The sequence below is a fragment of the Thalassophryne amazonica genome, chromosome 1 (genome assembly GCF_902500255.1).
Source record: "Thalassophryne amazonica chromosome 1, fThaAma1.1, whole genome shotgun sequence".
In the NCBI taxonomy this organism is placed as follows: Eukaryota; Metazoa; Chordata; class Actinopteri; order Batrachoidiformes; family Batrachoididae; genus Thalassophryne; species Thalassophryne amazonica.
Window position 1 is genome coordinate 25018390 of NC_047103.1, and position 18990 is coordinate 25037379.

General features: G+C 39.6%; 1 long non-coding RNA gene across 1 annotated transcript; it reads left to right on the top strand.

The window, feature by feature from the left end:
- The first annotated feature begins 291 nt into the window (after positions 1-291).
- LOC117519148 lies at positions 292-18754 on the top strand. Its single transcript, XR_004563188.1, has 3 exons — positions 292-469; positions 9985-9988; positions 18743-18754. It is a non-coding gene; the product is annotated as an uncharacterized LOC117519148 (long non-coding RNA).
- The last annotated feature ends 236 nt before the right edge of the window (positions 18755-18990 follow it).

The following is an 18990-nucleotide window of genomic DNA, read 5'->3' on the forward strand; positions in this document are numbered from 1 at the left end:
TTTTGAAAAAAATAAAAAGGTCTGATACTTTTCTAACAGACCTCGTATAAGAAACAACAAGCTACATACCAGCAATGGTAAGAACAATATTACCAACAATGGTAATACAACAGAAAGAACTCATATACCAACGATGGTAAGGAAACTTCAGGTATCAAACACAGCACTGATACAGACAAGTGCACAACAAGACATTCAAACTCTACTATGACTGTATTCTGACCAACCTGCATTTTTATACAAGGACTTACATTTGTGAATATTTGGGCAAAGCGTTCGCTGTAGATCCAGAGCATTCCACATTTTAACCCCACATACTGTCACACAAAAATTTTTACGAGTGGTTTGTACCTTAGGTAAAATAAAATTTCCATTACCTCTCAAATTATGAATCTTCTCTTTGTGAGAAAAAAATTTTTGCACATATTTTGGAAGTTGATTATTGAATGCTTTAAATAGCATAATTACAGTACAATATTTTATAAGGTCATGAAATTTTAATAATTTGGACTGGATAAAAAGAGCCTTTTCGTATTGTGCACCCACCCTGTGGAACAGTCTTCCTGCGACCGTGAGGCAGTCTGAGTCTGTGGACATTTTTAAGTCAAGACTCAAAACCTATTTTTATTCTCTTTCTTATGGATAGTTTTTAGTTTTATTAGTTTACTTCTGTTTTTATTTATGTATTTTAATTTTTTATTCATTTTTAATTATTTATTCAATTTTATGTTGACTTGTTTTATGTAAGGCGCCTTGAGATGGCTTTTGCTGTGATTTGGTGCATTATAAGCTAATTCAGTTAATTAATCATGGGTGTGCTCTAAGAAATCAACCTTATGAATAATCCGCATGGCTCTTTTTTGCAATAAGAATAGCGGATTTGTTGAACATTTATAGTTATTGCCCCATATTTCGACACAGTATGTGAAATAGGGGAGAACCAGAGAACAATATAAAATACGGAGTGCATTTTGGTCAAGGGACTGCTTACCTTTATTTGTAATAGAGAGGTTCTTAGATATTTTAGTTTTTAATGTGCCTGATGTGGGCTTTCCATGATAATTTGCTGTCCATAATTCATTTATTCATTCATCTTCTACCGCTTAGTCCATTTAAGGGTCGCGGGGGGCTGGAGCCTATCCCAGCAGCCATAGAGCGCGAGGCGGGGTACACCCAGGACAGGACGCCAGTCTGTCGCAGGGCCACAAACAGACAAACAAACACAGACACACCCACACACACACACCTACGGACAATTTAAAGATCCCAATCCACCTAACCCGCATGTCTTTGGATGTGGGAGGAAACCGGAGCACTCCACACAGAAAGGCCACGGGAATTGAACCCATGACCTTCTCACTGTGAGGCAACAGTGCTAACCACTAAGCCACCGTGCTGCCCCTGTCCATAATTACACCTAGAAATTTGTTTTCCGATACATTTTCAATTTATACACAATCAATAATAATTTGTAATTAATTTCTATGTTTATAATGACCAAAAATCATAGCTTTTGTTTTACTTAGGTTTAACAGTAATTTATTCGTGTCCATCCATTTCTTTAATTTTTTCAATTCCATATTCACAGTTTCCAGAAGCTCGTTATAATCTGAACTACTATAAAAGATGTTTGTGTCATCAGCAAAGAGAATTAACTTTAAAAATTTTGATGCATTGAATATATCATTTATGTAAAGATTGAACAAAGTTGGACCCAGCACTGACCCCTGGGGGACACCACAGATAATACCAAGATGTTCAGATGCGTAATCTCCCATTTTTACATACTGGTCCATTCCAGTCAGGTAATATCGTATCCAATTCCCAGCTACTCCTCTGATTCCATAATTTTCAAGTTTACCAATCAGAATTGAGTGGTTAATCGTGTCAAACGCCTTTTTAAAATCAATAAAGATACCAACTGCATATTTTTTAAAATCAATAAAGATACCAACTGCATATTTATTATGGTCCAAAGCATTTGTTATTTCTTCTACAGCCGCCATTATTGCCATAGAAGTAGTTCTTTTGGACCTAAAGCCATACTGACTTTCATTTATTATTTGATGTTTGTTAATGAAATTTTCAAGCCGAGAAGTGAATAATTTTTCCAAAATTTTTGAAAACTGAGGGAGGAGGGAGATTGGACGATAATTCCATTTTTAAATAATGGTATCACTTTTGCTATTTTCATTTTGCTAGGAAAACAACCAGACTGGAAAGACAAGTTGCAAATATGGGTGAATGGAATTACAATATTGTCAACAATTCTCTTTACTAAAGACATGTCAATACCATCACAATCTGTGGAATATTTACTTTTACCTTTGAGAATTACTTCTTTTACTTCCTGTTCATTGGTTGCAGATAGAAACATTAAAAATGGATTCTTAATCATAGTGACATTTGCTAAGGACTGACTTTGGGAATGGTCTGGAATCCCAGCAGACAGCTCTGGGCCAATGTTCACAAAAAAATGGTTAAAATTGTTAACTATGTTTTTCATATCATGCTTATTTCCACTTACATTTTCAAAATAGCTGGGGTACTCAGTTTTTGTTGAGCCCTGTTTAATAATACCGTTTAGTATCTCCCATGTCTTCTTTGTATTGCTTTTGTTATCATACAGCATTTGTTTAAAATATAACTGCTGAGCATTTCTATTTATGTCAGTCAATTTGTTTTTGTATGTCTTGTATCTGAATTCAGCATCTTGAGTTTTAGATTTGATAAACAATTTGTACAGATTTTGCTTTTTTTTTTTTTTTACATGCATTCAATATTTGTTTTGTAAGCCAGGGGCTATTAGTTGATTTCTTCTTTATACTGTATTCTTTGACTGGACAATGTCTGTTATACAAGGAGATAAAAGTCTTCAGAAAAATGTCATAAGCTTGATCTACATTTGTTTCAGAGATAATTGAACTCCAGTCCTGATCCATAAGAGCGTTGTTGAAAGCATCAGTTTTCTTCAGTTCTTATTCGCTTAAAAGTCAGGTTTCAGAATTCATCATAGTACAGAAACAGCATTAGTGAAGGTTACAAATGATCTTCTTATGGCCTCAGACAGTGGACTCATCTCTGTGCTCGTCCTGTTAGACCCCAGTGCAGCTTTTGATACTGCTGACCATAAAATTTTATTACAGAGATTAGAGCATGCCATAGGTATTAAAAAACTGCAGGAATGTCTTTCAGACATAAAGACATGGATGACCTCTAATTTCCTGCTTTTAAATTCAGATAAAACTGAAGTTATTGTACTTGGCCCCACAAATCTTAGAAACATGGTGTCTAACCAGATCCTTACTCTGGATGGCATTACCCTGACCTCTAGTAATACTGTGAGAAATCTTGGAGTCATTTTTGATCAGGATATATCCTTCAATGTGCATATTAAGCAAATATGTGGGACTGCTTTTTTGCATTTGCACAATATCTCTAAAATTAGAAAGGTCTTATCTCAGAGTGATACTGAAAAGCTAATTCATGCATTTATTTCCTCTAGGCTGGACTATTGTAATTCATTATTATCAGGTTGTCCTAAAAGTTCCCTGTAAAACCTTCAGTTAATTCAAAATGCTGCAACTAGAGTACTGATGGGGACTAGAAGGAGAGAGCATATTTCACCCATATTGGCTTCTCTTCATTGGCTTCCTGTTAATTCCAGAATAGAATTTAAAATTCTTCTTCTTACTTATAAGGTTTTGAATAATCAGGTCCCATCTTATCTTAGGGACCTCATAGTACCATATCACCCCAATAGAGCGCTTCGCTCTCAGACTGCAGGCTTACTTGTAGTTCCTAGGGTTTGTAAGAGTAGAATGGGAGGCAGAGCCTTCAGCTTTCAGGCTCCTCTCCTGTGGAACCAGCTCCCAATTCAGATCAGGGAGACAGACACCCTCTCTACTTTTAAGATTAAGCTTAAAACTTTCCTTTTTGAAAAAGCTTATAGTTAGGGCTGGATCAGGTGACCCTGAACCATCCCTTAGTTATGCTGCTATAGACTTAGACTGCTGGGGGGTTCCCATGATGCACCCAGTGTTTCTTTTTATTCACCTCTTTTTGCTCTGTATGCACCACTCTGCTTTTAATCATTAGTGATTGATCTCTGCTCTCTTCCACAGCATGTCTTTTTCCTGATTCTCTCCCCTCAGCCCCAACCAGTCCCAGCAGAAGACTGCCCCTCCCTGAGCCTGGTTCTGCTGGAGGTTTCTTCCTGTTAAAAGGGAGTTTTCCTTCCCACTGTCACCAAGTGCTTGCTCATAGGGGGTCGTTTTGACCATTGGGGTTTTTCTGTAATTATTGTATGGCTTTTGCCTTACAATATAAAGCGCCTTGGGGCGACTGTTTCTTATGATTTGGCGCTATATAAATAAAATTGATTTGATTTGATTTAAAAGTCACCTTCTTATCCTCTTTGACCTTAGTGAGCTTGCAGTCACACAGAGTAAAAACAGGTAAATGATAAGTGATGTCACATAGTAATAAGCCACTGGATGTAGGAACCCCAGTGTTATTAGTGAAGATATTATCAGTCAAAGTAGCACTGTGTGGTGTTATTCTACTTGATTTAGTAATTGTAGGATACAGAGACAAACTGTACATTGTGTCTAAGAAGTCATCTGTTGCTTTATGTCTAGATGGATTCAGAAGGTCAATATTGAAATCACCACAAATGAATAATTGTTTATGGTTGAAAATTGAAAACCTTTCTTCCATAATTTTAATAAAAATATCAATATTTTGGTTTCTCTGTTTATATTCCTTAGCTCATAACCATCAAGACTAAAATTCATATCTCTATCATTGCTAATCCAGGTTTACTATACTGAATGGGAAATTGAAATTGTGCAAATAATCTTTAATTTAACTAAAATTGGTGTACATACTTCTGCTATTAAAATATATTATTGATAGCTTCCCCTGGGAGTTTATGTTTTTGTTGTATTGATCTTGACTGAGATAATTACAGCTACAAACAACAGAGGAAAGACAATTATTGTCAGGGTCTATATCAAGTAGATCATCATGTGTGCTATATTCCATGAAATTAAAAGTTCCCAGTTCCATTTGGTTGTGTTGTAGTATTCTCTGTAGCTTACTTAAGTCGTTGTTTGGTGGTGCAGGCATAATTGATGTTAGAGTCTAGAGTCTTGTATTACCTTATTTGGGGCATTTTCAGATATATTTGTCCAGCTCCTCTGCCCTTCTCACCACCAACACTCTGGCATTCTCTGGGCTCCCCTTCAGTTTAATAAAGACTTTACAGTTTGATACCCAGGTGTGTTGAATCTTTTGCTGCTTTTTGAGTTGTCTTGCCTTCCTTGCAATGTCCGCATTCCGTTTGGTTAAATGTTCATTAATAAAGACATTAGTTCCTTTCAATTTGCGACCTTGTTTTAGCAGAGCCACTTTGTATTTTTGGTTGACAAACCTCAGGATGACAGCAGGTCTCTCGTTGTTCCTGGAGGGCAGCGGGTGACAGGCTTCGATGTGCCCCAGGTCCATCTCTATCCCCTTTTCATGGAGGAAGGATGCCACCTGTTGCTCCACCGACCTCATCTCCTCCTCACTGGGCAGCCTGCTGACCGCGTCGGGGGCCACCGCTCGGGCATACGAGCGCGGCGTGGTTTTAATCCTGGTGACGATCAGATCGTTTATGTGGGTGTACTGCTCCAGCTCGTCCACCCGCCGCTCTAAATCCTCAATGTGCTGATCCTTTTCAGCGTTCTGGATGCGAAGTGTATTCACTTGCTCCAGGAGAGACAGAAGCTGTGTTTGCTGCTCTCTGACGGTTGTCATCTCCCCTGATAAGAAGTCGAGGGAAGCCTTTATGCCCTCGAGCTCCTCCATCGACGAGGCTTTTTTGGGTGACATTAAGACGCGTAAGGCACAAAAAACACACGACAAACATGCGACAATGATTTATTGGCAGCTAGTTAGTGGCTGGATAGCAGCTAGGTAGCGTTAGATCCGTCTGCTCCATAGTCTTTACTCAACAGTCAAATAGGCACAAAGTGTGACAAAGTTTAACAATACTTACACTATATATTTTTGGTGCTCTCCGTGAGGCCAGTAACACATTGTGAGGCTTAACTACTTATTCACTACATTAAATTGGTGTCTCAGTGTGAGGTGCCATTCATTCCAAATAATTAAATTACTGTAAATTGTTACAGTTTATTTTGGTGCCCCATTGTGAGGCATGTAATTCTTTACATTTATATTGGTGCGCCGGTGTGAGGCGATTTAGAATTTTGCTACACATTTCTCCTCCTCTTCCTCTTCACCCAGCAATTTCTGCTGGGTGAAAAATCAATTTCTGCCGGCACCCTGTTGGGTAGCAGCACTGGTGGCAGTCATTGTTAACTCAGGCCTCAACTGATCCGGTATGGAATTTCAATTTGTCATGTGTATAGTTTTTGTGGCTTTTTTCTTACAGTGGATGCCCTTCTTGACACAACCCTAGTCATTTATCTGGGCTTGGGACTGACAGTTAAAAATATACTGGCTGTACACCCCATGTGGCTGAGTTGTCAATAAACAAAAATCTAATAAAGTAAAATAAGGTAAATCCTTATTAAGTATGCAGCAACCCCTCACCACCACCCCACGTCTCACTTTGCCACTGAGAACAATTTTTAAGCTAAGTTTAAAAAAGGAAGAAGTAGTAAATTTTAGGTACATTTAGTAAGGTTATAAGTTCACATATTTGACAAATTCAGTAATTTCCTTGGTCAGGGGCTAAGTTAAGGCCATCTTCGATTACCTTTCAAGTGCGCAAATTGGCAATATTTTACTGAATTTTCCAATTATTCTGACCTATTAATGGTTAGATTTACTGCCATTGCATAAATGCAGAGTGTACAAGAGAACACAGATCATCAGTAATGAGCTTTCTTGTCAAAAAATGAATCGTTCTTTCCAATAAGTCAAGTGTTTTCCATCCTTATCTCATTTCTGGCCTCTTTTTCCATCAACATTTCCATCATCTGATACTTCTTTATACTTTCTCAACTTCCTGAGTGCCAAGACACTTAAATTCTCTCGCTCTTCCCACATTCTCAATGATCTACTGAACCATCTGCACCTGGCTGAAACCCGGGCCCAGTGGTTGTAAATATCAAGCTCTCCCACGGTGCACATTCAGCACTTTGGAGGTGATTCGCTGTTTCTGTAGCTCGTAGATCAAACATTAGACCCCGAATGGCTCTGCATCTCAAGGTGGGCAGCATAGCAAGTATACAGTGTGGAGTCAGAGTTACTGTCATATGTACCTTCAAAAGCAGCAGAAATGTTTCTGTGCCCTTCCCAAGATTTGTGCCTCAAGACAATCCTGTCTCAGAGGTCTACAGACAATTCCTTTGACTTCATGCTTGGTTTGCACTCTGACATGCACTGTCAGTTGTGAGACCTTATCTGTAGACAGGCGTGAGTCTTTCAAAATCATGACCAATCAATTGAATTTACCTCAGGTGGACTCCAATTAAGCTCTAGAAACATCTCAAGGATGATCAGTGGAAACAGGATGCACCTGAGCTCAATTTTGAGCTTTATGTCAAAGGCTGTGAATACTTAAGTACATGTGATTTCTTAGATGTTTTTTTTTTAAAGAAATTTGCCAAAAAAACAACAACAACAAAAACAACAACAACAAGAAAAAAAACTTTTTCACATTGTCATTATGGAGTATTGTGTGTAGAATTTTGAGAATAAAAATTGAATTTCATCCATTTTGGAATAAGGCTGTATAACAAAATGTGGAAAAAGTGAAGCGCTGTGAATACTTTTTGGACGTACAGTATAAGGGTGGCTTGGGTGCTGGTATTAAGAAATATGACTGGTAAACAGCCTCAGTAACTGTGTCATTATCAGTGTAGCTAATATTACCTAGCTGTTGAAAGTTGCAAAGACCTTCTGCCCTATGACCACTGGGATAGACTTCAGCTTCCCCTTGACCCTTAATTGGAGTAAGCAGGTATAGAAAATATATGTGAATAAATGTGCTAACATACGAAATAAATAATACTAAAATCATGTATCAAAAACACTTCTTATGTGGTCTGCATATTCATGCACAGCAAGGCATATTATCTCATTTGCATGAAAATGCTGAGAAAGGAAATAGCCATCTGTTAGCATGCATTGGCTATCTCCATGCTAGTACCTCGCCATTAGTTTTCACTCAAATTGACCACGCCTCAAATTCTCACACTCTATTGCTTAACCCTCTGGGGCTGATGCCGTCGTATACGACGGCTGGGACCAAACTTTACTAAATTATAAATAACTTTTTAATGATATGAGATAGAAACATACTTTTTTTGCTGAAAAGTTAACTCCATAGACTTTCAATCCACCATCGGCCATCTTTGTACTCCTCATAGAAGCTGTGTGATGACCTGCGCAATGTGAGTGTCCAATTAGAATTGATTCACCGTCACATGGTTTTCCAAAATCCAATTGTAGGGCAGATTTACCTCACGTGATAAACCAAAGATCATTTTCAGGAGTGATATCTTACTAGTTGGCCCATTTGTGTTTATTGTTTGAACTTTTTTGTTGTACAGTCTTTCACACAAGACCTCAAATTACCTTTATAAAGTGTCAAAACAGTTGTTTATTATACTTTGCTGTGTGTTTTGAATAAATGTGTGTGGAAAATTATTTTCCGCTTTAGTTTTTACTTTGTTATTTTTGATTGTAAACCTTTATTACACTTATAAAACACAACAAAAGCATATGTATTATGAAAGAACAGGTTGTCGTGAAACAAAAGAGACATAAAACTTGATTGTGGGATGCAGGGAGACCTGTTAACAGCAATAATAAAGCATTTATGCCAGGCGAGTGAACTGTCCAAAAAATGCCCTCGGACCCCAGAGGTTTAAAACAGATTAAACTAATGAATTAGATAAATATTAACACCCTGTCGTACCTGCCACCCCCACTCCCTCCCTGTAGTTATCCTGAATGAGGAAACTTGACCCAAACTGTTTTATTAACAAAGCTGTAAACATTTCTATTTCCACAGTAATGTTCAACATTTTAACATGGGGTTCTGTGAGGCCTAACTTGTTTTTGGAGGCAGCCTGAAGTGGCCATTCGAGGAGCTGCAGAATTTTTTTCACTTCCTCATTTGCTTCATTTTTAAGCACCACAGATTGTCACTTTGGCCATCCAAAGCCAACCCCTGGACACGCCTATAGGTTAATGAGTATCATAATGCATAAATGACACCTCACCATATTCACGGAAACCGCCAGTCACAAAGCAATATTACACATTTTTCATTACAGCCTTTTTGCTTTATATTGCCAGGTTACATATGTAGGATGAAGCGCTGATTTATTACCAATCCTGAAATAGTGATGACTTGTGTGTTTGCATCTTGTGAGAACATTTAGAGAAAGCAATAAACAGCAAAGCTTCATCTGAAATTGAGCAGCAATCAGAAAGAGATGAGCCACCACAGGCCATCAATAATATCAGCTATCTTAATGTGGGTATTCTATGCTTGCAGAATATATTATTTTAAACACAAAACAAAAACAACGTTTGTGGCCATGAAATGTTTGACAGTTTGAAAGCAAAGAGAGACTTTTTATAAATAACAGGAAGATTTTTTTTGCTTTTTTGTTCCAGTCATCTTATATGCATTTTATTTTTGAGAAAAAGGCTTCCATAATTCAGATTTTAGGTCCCGGCAAACCTCTCGGACACAAAAACAGGTGGAATGCCAAGCTTTAAATTTTAATTTATCTCTACCAGTATGATGTCAAGGACCTGACTTCAGGGTCGGTCAGAGGTTCCTCTCTGAATCAGACGCTTCTGTGCAAATAAAACTCAAACATGTGAAGTCATCCATCTGTGCTTTCAGGCCTCTGTGATTAGTATGAGTCATGAAGACAATCCTTGACTGCCACCTACAAACAGCAAAACCCACCCCCAACAAAAGCTGGAAATGATGAGCAAAACCCACAGAGCCGTATATGAGTACTAAAGTCCACAGTCGCAATGCTGTTTACTTAACACAAATGTGCAATGTTGCAAAAGATGTTGGTTGTTCACAGTCAGCTGTGTCTAAATTCTGGACCAAATACAAACAACATGGGAAGGTTGTTAAAGGCAAACATACTGGTAGACCAAGGAAGACATCAAAGCGTCAAGACAGAAAACTTAAAGCAATATGTCTCAAAAATCGAAAATGCACAACAAAATAAATGAGGAACGAATGGGAGGAAACTGGAGTCAACGTCTGTGACCGAACTGTAAGAAACCGCCTAAAGGAAACGGGATTTACATACAGAAAAGCTAAACAAAAGCCATCATTAACACCTAAACAGAAAACAACAAGGTTACAATGGGCTAAGGAAAAGCAATCGTGGACTATGGATGACTGGATGAAAGTCATATTCAGTGATGAATCTCGAATCTGCACTGGGCAAGGTGATGATGCTGGAACTTTTGTTTGGTGCCGTTCCAATGAGATTTATAAAGATGACTGCCTGAAGAGAACATGTAAATTTCCACAGTCATTGATGATATGGGGCTGCATTGTTGTGAAAGTGTAGGTACACGGACCCACAACAGGGGGCGCAATGAACGGACAATGGAGAAAGGTGAATAACAAGTTTTACTGTTGTGAAAAGAGCACAACCAATACAACAATTAATAATTTGGAGTTGTAAGCCGAAATCTGCTGGTGTCGTGTGGGCAGGCTCGAAGGTAGGAGACGTCCGTCCTAGTCGAACCGGAACCACCCAGATCTCCTCTGCCACCGAACCCCAGAAGTACTGGAACCGCCAAGTCCCAAATTCCCAGGTGGCCACTGCCTCCGCTCGTCAGATCCGGTACTGCTGGCGGGAAAGAGCACAAACACACAGGTATGGATGCGACAGCACCCAGTAGACGGAGAGGGGAGAAGCCGCCTCCACCTCTTGTCACAATGAACAGGAAGGTGAGTACTTATCCAAGCAAGTAGCTTTCTGTAGTCAGCTGTCCTGAAAAGGTTTAACAAGGTTTATCAGAGTCTTCAATATATGCTTGCAGAGAAGGTTACCTTAATCTCAAGGCGATATCTCGGCACTGAGGTGGAGACGCCGTTCTGCTGATATACCTCTGTGTTGAGTGGAACAGCTGTGTCCAGTGATGGGAGGCAGCTGTCACCCTGGCTGCTCCCGTAAGGCGGCAGCGCCCTCTGGTGCCTGGAGCCCGCACTCCAGGCAGGGCGCCCTCTTGTGGTGGTGGGCCAGCAGTACCTCCTCTTCAGCGGCCCACACAACACTGCATGTCAGGTAAAGGCACTGGGGAGATGGCTGTCATTACATCATCAATAAATGCACAAGTTTACATTGATATTTTGGACACTTTTCTTATCCCATCAATTGAAAGGATGTTTGGGGATGATGAAATCATTTTTCAAGATGATAATGCATCTTGCCATAGAGCAAAAACTGTGAAAACATTCCTTGCAAAAAGACACATAGGATCAATGTCATGGCCTGCAAATAGTCCGGATCTTAATCCAACTGAAAATCTTTGGTGGAAGTTGAAAAAAATGGTCCATGACAAGCCTCCAACCTGCAAAGCTGATCTGGCAACAGCAATCAGAGAAAGTTGGAGCCAGATTGATGAAGAGTACTGTTTGTCACTCATTAAGTCCATGCCTCAGAGACTGCAAGCTGTTATAAAAGCCAGAGGTGGTGCAACAAAATACTAGTGATGTGTTGGAGCGTTCTTTTGTTTTTCATGATTCCATAATTTTTTCCTCAGAATTGAGTGATTCCATATTTTTTTCCTTCTGCTTGGTCTAAAAAAGTAACCATTACTGACTGCCACAATTTTTTTTTCCTGATTTCTTATAGTGTTTCTTAAAGCCAGAAAGTTGCCATTTGAAATTACTAGTTTTGTCTCATGTCTGTGATCTGCTTTTTTTTCCTACAAAATTAAACAACTGAATGAACATCCTCCGAGGCCAGTGATTCCATAATTTTTGCCAGGGGTTGTATGAGCATCAGTGCGCACTAGCCACCGAGTTGCCTGGTGTGAAAATGGCCCTAAAAATTGGTCTGCCCTGCCTCCACTGCACGTGTCATTTCGGAGCTCTGAGACAGAATCTTTCACCCAAAGCAGTCAAACGGATTAATGGGATTATTAACCATTACACGACAAGGTAAAACCTCTTAAATCAGTCTAAAGTTAGTTCTAAGCAGAAACGAGGCGATACTTGGTGACACTTTGAAATGACGGACGCGCAGTGAGCGCATCAGCTGGCAGCTTATGTAGCTGTGGCACTCTGATCTCTTTCTCTGTCTTTTCTGATGAAATAATGCTGAATTTATGTGGAAATGATTGTTGATTGTTGCTGAGATAGATGATGACTGGAGTGCAGTTTTAAGCAGAAATGAGGTGATAACCAGTGAACCGCAGCTAATGATGCTTACGCAGTGAAGGCAGGGTGGACTGATTTTTAAGGGGAGACTGTTTGGTACATTCAGCAGCTGCTGAATGTAACTAGTAAATTAACTTGGTTATTTTTAAGATTGAGTACTCAGCTGCTGATTAGTTACTTTGATGATTACTCAGTCTTAAGGGTAACCAAGTTAGATTGCTAGTTACTTTATTAGTTACATTCAGCAGCTGCCAACAACATATAACTAATAAGTAATGTAACCAATAAGATAAGTAGTAATCTAACTTGGTTACTCTTAAGATTGAGTAACCAAAGTAACTAATCAGCAGCCGAGTACTCAATCTTAAGAGTAACCAAGTTAGATTACTACTTATCTTATTAGTTACATTACTTATTAGTTATAAGTTGTCGTCAGCTGCTAATAAAGTAACTGAATAAAGCTGCTAATGAAGTAACTACTAATCTAACTTGGTTACTCTTAAGATTGAGTAATCATCAAAGTAACTAATCAGCAGCTGAGTACTCAGTCTTAAAAATAACCAAGTTAGATTACTAGTTACTTTATTAGTTACATTCAGCAGCTGCCAATAACATGTAATTAATAAGTAATGTAACTAATAAGGTAACTAGTAATCTAACTTGGTTACTCTTAAGATTGAGTAACCAAAGTAACTAATCAGCAGCTGAGTACTCAATCTTAAGAGTAACCAAGTTAGATTACTACTTACCTTATTAGTTACATTACTTATTCGTTATAAGTTGTCGGCAGCTGCTAATAAAGTAACTGCATAAAGCTGCTCATGAAGTAACTGTATAAAGTAACTAAAAAGTAACTTTTCAAAGTAACTGTGGCAACACTGCTGGCCGGCACGTGTCTCAGTGCGACTGATGTCTCTCGTACTCTAATACAGCTCTGTGGCAAAACCTCAGATCCCATTGTCGGTTTTGCAATCCAGTAAAACAGTGAGATCCATTAAGTCGGCTGTCAGAATCTGTGCGCCCTCACAAATACTTCATATTAAAATATCAGCAAGCTGCAGCTGCAATTTTGGCACTTCCTTGGATATTGTGTTTACTTCAGGAAACCTTTGTCAAGTACTACAATATGGAGTGACATTCACAAATACCACTTTAAATGTCACACCATTGACTTCTCCAGCCTCTGAGGCATCCAAGTCATCACACAATGGCAACGTGTACTGTGGTCAGATTTGTGGTCAAATACGTTGAACACTTAGATGGTGAGGCTCAGGATTCGATATGAGGAAAAATATTCTCTGATTCGGGTGCAGGATCCAAAAAAAAGTGCTTCGATCATTTAAGAGTCTGTCTTTTCTCCTACAAACTACACAGTAGCCACAAAAATTGGTTCAACTTGTCACAATGATTAGCAACTGAATGTTAGGAAGGATGGAACTGTAACTTAATATTCATTCTTGTCCGTAGGAGACTTTTTCCCCTTCATGGAGGAGGGGTCAGAGGTCAAACACAGTTGCTAATAATAATTTAAAGATTTCTTGAAGGATTAGTAGACTGTTGGACACTCAGAGCTGGAATCAGATTTGTCCAGGTGGAGTAAAGGTCATCTCTCCTCTATTCAGATGTATTGCGAGCCACTCTGAAGTTTCAGACTGTGGAATCTGCCAGGCGTCTGTTAATCTGGATAGCTATTTGGTTTCCAAACACCAGCTGTCCTTCAAGGCCGCTGGGATAAAATCCTACCCCCGAGGAACACTGCTGATAGCCTCGCTCCTCGTCTCCCCCCCTCGTCCCCCCCTTCCTCCCTCCCTTCCCAGTCCTGAGATGTTGACTGTGGGACCTTGTGGACTGATTCAGGACTGGGATCCCCCCCAGGATGGACAGATAAGGCCTGTCAATGGCGCCTCACGTGCGGCCTTCCAGGCTGTCTGTCTGGACACTGGACCACTCTCTCTGCCCCTCCCTCACTGCGGCAGGCCTCGTCCTCTCACAAGCTGGTCTTGGTGGCGCGACTTACTGTTGCAGCGGCCGTCACCCACTTTACCTCAATTCGGATGACGGACTGCTTCAAGTTTAGTGCACATAAACAATGTCAAATGTATATGTGTTGTCATTAATTTTGATGTGTGCCATTATTACGGAAAACAAGTAGTAATTGTGGATTAATTGCTGTATCTTGTCTGAGGTAATTGGAGTGTAAACATAATTGCCCTTTTTTGGAATCGATAAAGTTGTCTGAAGTCTGAAGTTAATAATACTGGAAGCTGCTGTACAAACATTACCAGACAGATGTGTTAAAAAGAGAGAGAAGTTCTAATTGAAGCTTCAGTTCAGATGTTGATCTCTTTGTTGACTGTCATCAATTCAGCCCCTGTAGACTTTATTTTAAATGATGGAGTCTGGATTTGAGTTAAGTATTTGTATGTTGTACTCTTGGCTGAGGGGATGGTACAGATGGATGAGTCTTATTTGACTGAATTAATTGAGCGTGGCCAAAGGAACGATTGTGCCTGTACAGCAGTAAATTTTCTCAAGCAATTAAATGGAAAAATAAACGAATAAATACAACCCCAATTCCAATGAAGTTGGGACGTTGTGTAAAATGTAAATAAAAACAGAATACAATGATTTGCAAATCCTCTTCAACCTATATTCAATTGAATACACTACAAAGACAAGATATTTAATGTTCAAACTGATAGATGTTTTTGCTTTTGTGCAAATATTTGCTCATTTTGAAATGGATGCCTGCAACATGTTTAAAAAAAAGTTGGGACAGTGGTATGTTTACCACTGTATTACATCACCTTTCCTTCTAACAACACTCAATAAGCATTTGGGAACTGAGGACACTAATTGTTGAAGCTTTGTAGGTGGAATTCTTTCCCATTCTTGCTTGATGTACGACTTCAGTTGTTCAACAGTCCGGGGTCTCTGTTGTTGTATTTTACACTTCATAATGCGCCACACATTTCAATGGGCGACAGGTTTGGACTGCAGGCAGGCCAGTCAAGTACCCGCACTCTTTTACTATGAAGCCCTGCTGTTGGAACACGTGCAGAATGTAGCTTGGCATTGTGTTGCTGAAATAAACAGGGATGTCCCTGAAAAAGACATTGCTTAGATGGCAGCAAGTGTTGCTCCAAAACCTGGATGTACCTTTCAGCATTGATGGTGCCATCACAGGTGTGTGAGTTGCCCATTCCATGGGCACTAACACACCCCCATACCATCACAGATGCTGGCTTTTTAACTTCAATTTGCATGGTCTTTTTCCTCTTTTGTCTGGAGGACACGACGCCCATGATTTCCAAAAACAATTTGAAATGTGAACTCATCAGACCACAGCACACCTTTCCACTTTGCGTCTGTCCATTTCAAATGAGCTTGGACCCAGAGAAGGCGGTGACATTTCTGGATGTTGTTGATGTATGGCTTTCACTTTGCATGGTAGAGTTTTTACTTGCACTTGTAGATGTAGCGATGAACTGTGTTAACTGACAATGGTTTTCTGAAGTGTTCCTGAGACCACACGGTAAGATCCTTTACACAATGATGTCTGTTTGTAATGCAGTGCCGCCTGAGGGGTCAAAGGTCACGGGCACTCAATGTTGGTTGTCGGCTTTGCCGCTTATGTGTGGAAAGTTCTCCAGATTCTCTGAATCTTCTGATTATATTATGGACTGTAGATGATGGAATCCCTAAATTCCTTGCAATTGAATGTTGAGAAAGATTGTTCTTCAACTGCTGGACTATTTTTTCATGCAATTGTTCACAAAGTGGTGATCCTCACCCCATCTTTGCTTGTGAAAGGCTGAGACTTTTGGGGGTGCTCCTTTTATACCCAATCATGACACTCACCTGTTTCCAATTAGGTGTTCTCTGAGCATTCATCAACTTTCCCAGTATTTTGTTGCCCTGTCCCAACTTTTTTGAAATGTGTTGCAGGCATCCATTTCAAGATTAGCAAATATTTGCACAAAAGCAAAAACATCTATCAGTTTGAACATTAAATATCTTGTCTTTGTGGTGTATTCAATTGAATATAGGTTAAAGAGGATTTGCAAATCATTGTATTCAGTTTTTATTTACATTTTACACAATGTCCCAACTTCATTGGAATTGGGGTTGTAAAACGAAATTGGCTGATTCCAACTTTTGCATAAACAGGAATATGTTTGTCACATCTGTTCAGCGAGTATAGAAAAAGCAAACAGAAATTGCAAATGAACATAGATAAATATACTTTTCATTAGATGTGTATAATGTGCAAGTTGCTTGAATGAACGCAGATATCTGAACCCCAACACAGACACGGTGTGCACAGCGGTGGGGGTGGGGTGCCAACGTCTGGGAGCATGGGGCTCATGCTGCCACTTTTTGTTGCCACGTCTACCACTACACAACTGTTTTGGGTTGTGGATGGCAACAGCTCAAGCAGACAACTGGTCCATTACTGTCTCTCGAATGTAGCCAGATGAAACGTGGACATCACTTTGACCTTCTCCATCTGCTGGAGCCCTCAACATTGAGGCACCGGTGTGCTGGATGGTACAGACAAATGTGCCACATGGTCAGAATGTCATAGCTGACGTTCCATCACAATGCAAGTGAAACACCTCATCTAAGTCTCCCTAAGTAACCGCTCATTTGACACCAAGTCATTCCAGTGGAAACCAATGATCTTCCAAAGAGACCCAGTACCAAAGAAACCTTAGCTCATGTTAGGTTACTAACTAGCATCAAATACAACAACTAAACAAAAAGAGATGTAGCACCAGGACCTAAAGACTTTATCCTCCTACAAAGGTAAAACCTATGTCCAGTGACCTTACTTAGCCGGTTTCTGGAGACCACCATGTCTCACGATCTCAATTGGACTACCAACATCAACTCATTCACTAAGAAGCCCCTGCATGCGTCAGCTCAGGAAATTCAGGTGTTACAATGGTGTTAACCAGTCTGTTTATCCATCATCATCTGGTTCGGGCTGGCCACTAAACAAGACAGCAACAGACAGGAACAATTTGCAAAGGACTAAGAAAACAAGCAGGAAGCATCACTGCAGACCTCACACTTCCTGGAAACAGCCTGTTCCAGCATCTCCTCTCTGGGAGGTGTTACAGATCACTGAGTACAAAAACAACCAGAGAAAAGAATAGTTTATTTCCACAGGCAGCCCCCCGATGAACAGCTATTATACTATTTAAACTTTTGCAACACTTATTGCACAAAAATGCAGAGCAGCTGACCCACAAACAGACTCTACAAACATACATCTCACGCATCATTATTTTTTATATACCATTCATCGTCTTTTGCACAATGTCCTGCTTAATGCTTACCATGAAAAATCAGTCAAATTGCCTGTATGTGCACACATTTGGCCAATAAAGCTGATTCTGATTCATGACACCATCAGCTCTACCAAAGTGTCTCTTGATCTCAAAATCCAAGGACCCACAAATATATATCACTGCTAAGATAAGTGAATGTCTCTACAAGTTCAACACTTTCACCACAGATAGACACACTTCTGATGACCGAATCCAGGCAGTAGGCAGCACGGTGGATTAGTGGTTAGCACTGTTGCCTCAAAGCATGAAGGTTGTGGGATCGCTTTCCACTTGGTCCTGTCTGTGTGGAATTTGCATGTTCTCCACACGTTCATGTGACTGCCCTCCCAGTGCTCTGGCTTTCTCCCACTTCCAAAGACATATAGGTTAGGTGAATTGGCAACTCTAAATTGACTGTAGGTGTGAATGCGTTTGCCTGCAGTATACTGGCATCCTGCCCAGGGTGTATCCTGCCTCACGCCCTGTGACTGCTGGAATGGGCTCCGGCCCCACTGTTACCCTCGATTGCAGTAAGTAGGTATAGAAAATGAATGAAAGAGTCCAGGAAGTTATTAAAAGTCTGGGCCTGTATCCACAAAGCAACTCAAATCCCTCTCAAAGAGCTCCTAACTTAGCCTAAAATTTCCTGTTAAGGAATCGTAGCCTAAGAATGAGCCAGCAGGTGTCTGAGAGCAAGTCTGAGCAAGGAGGGGACAGAAACTCCTATCTTTGTCCAGAGGTGGGGTTGACCCCATTGCTAGGTAGGATGCAGTCCTCTAAAAGCTGTGATTGGTTGTCATGGAAAGGGGAGAAGAAATAAAAAAAACTGTCATGAACGGACAGTAAAATCAACTAATCATATAACCTGAACTGTGTTAAGACGTGAGGATAACTTAATGTTATGATGATGAGACGCGGCAAAATTAAATGAATTGTTGCACAGCTTGAAAATGTTTGAACATACTTCATTCACATGCCGAATATCTATATATTAAAAGCGTGTGTGCGTGAGTTTATTCAGTGCGTTCATTGTGAGTACATAATATAATTGTAAATATGTTAAAAAAATACATGAAAGTGAAAACATTTATTTCCATTGTGGTCCATTTAAAATCAAATGACAAAATAGATGTAATAATAAAAGAAAATAATATTAATAATACTGATAATAATAATTATAAAATAATTGTAATATTAACAATGTGTATATGACAATAATTTATAAATATATTAAGACAGTAAATTAGCATAAAATAATTA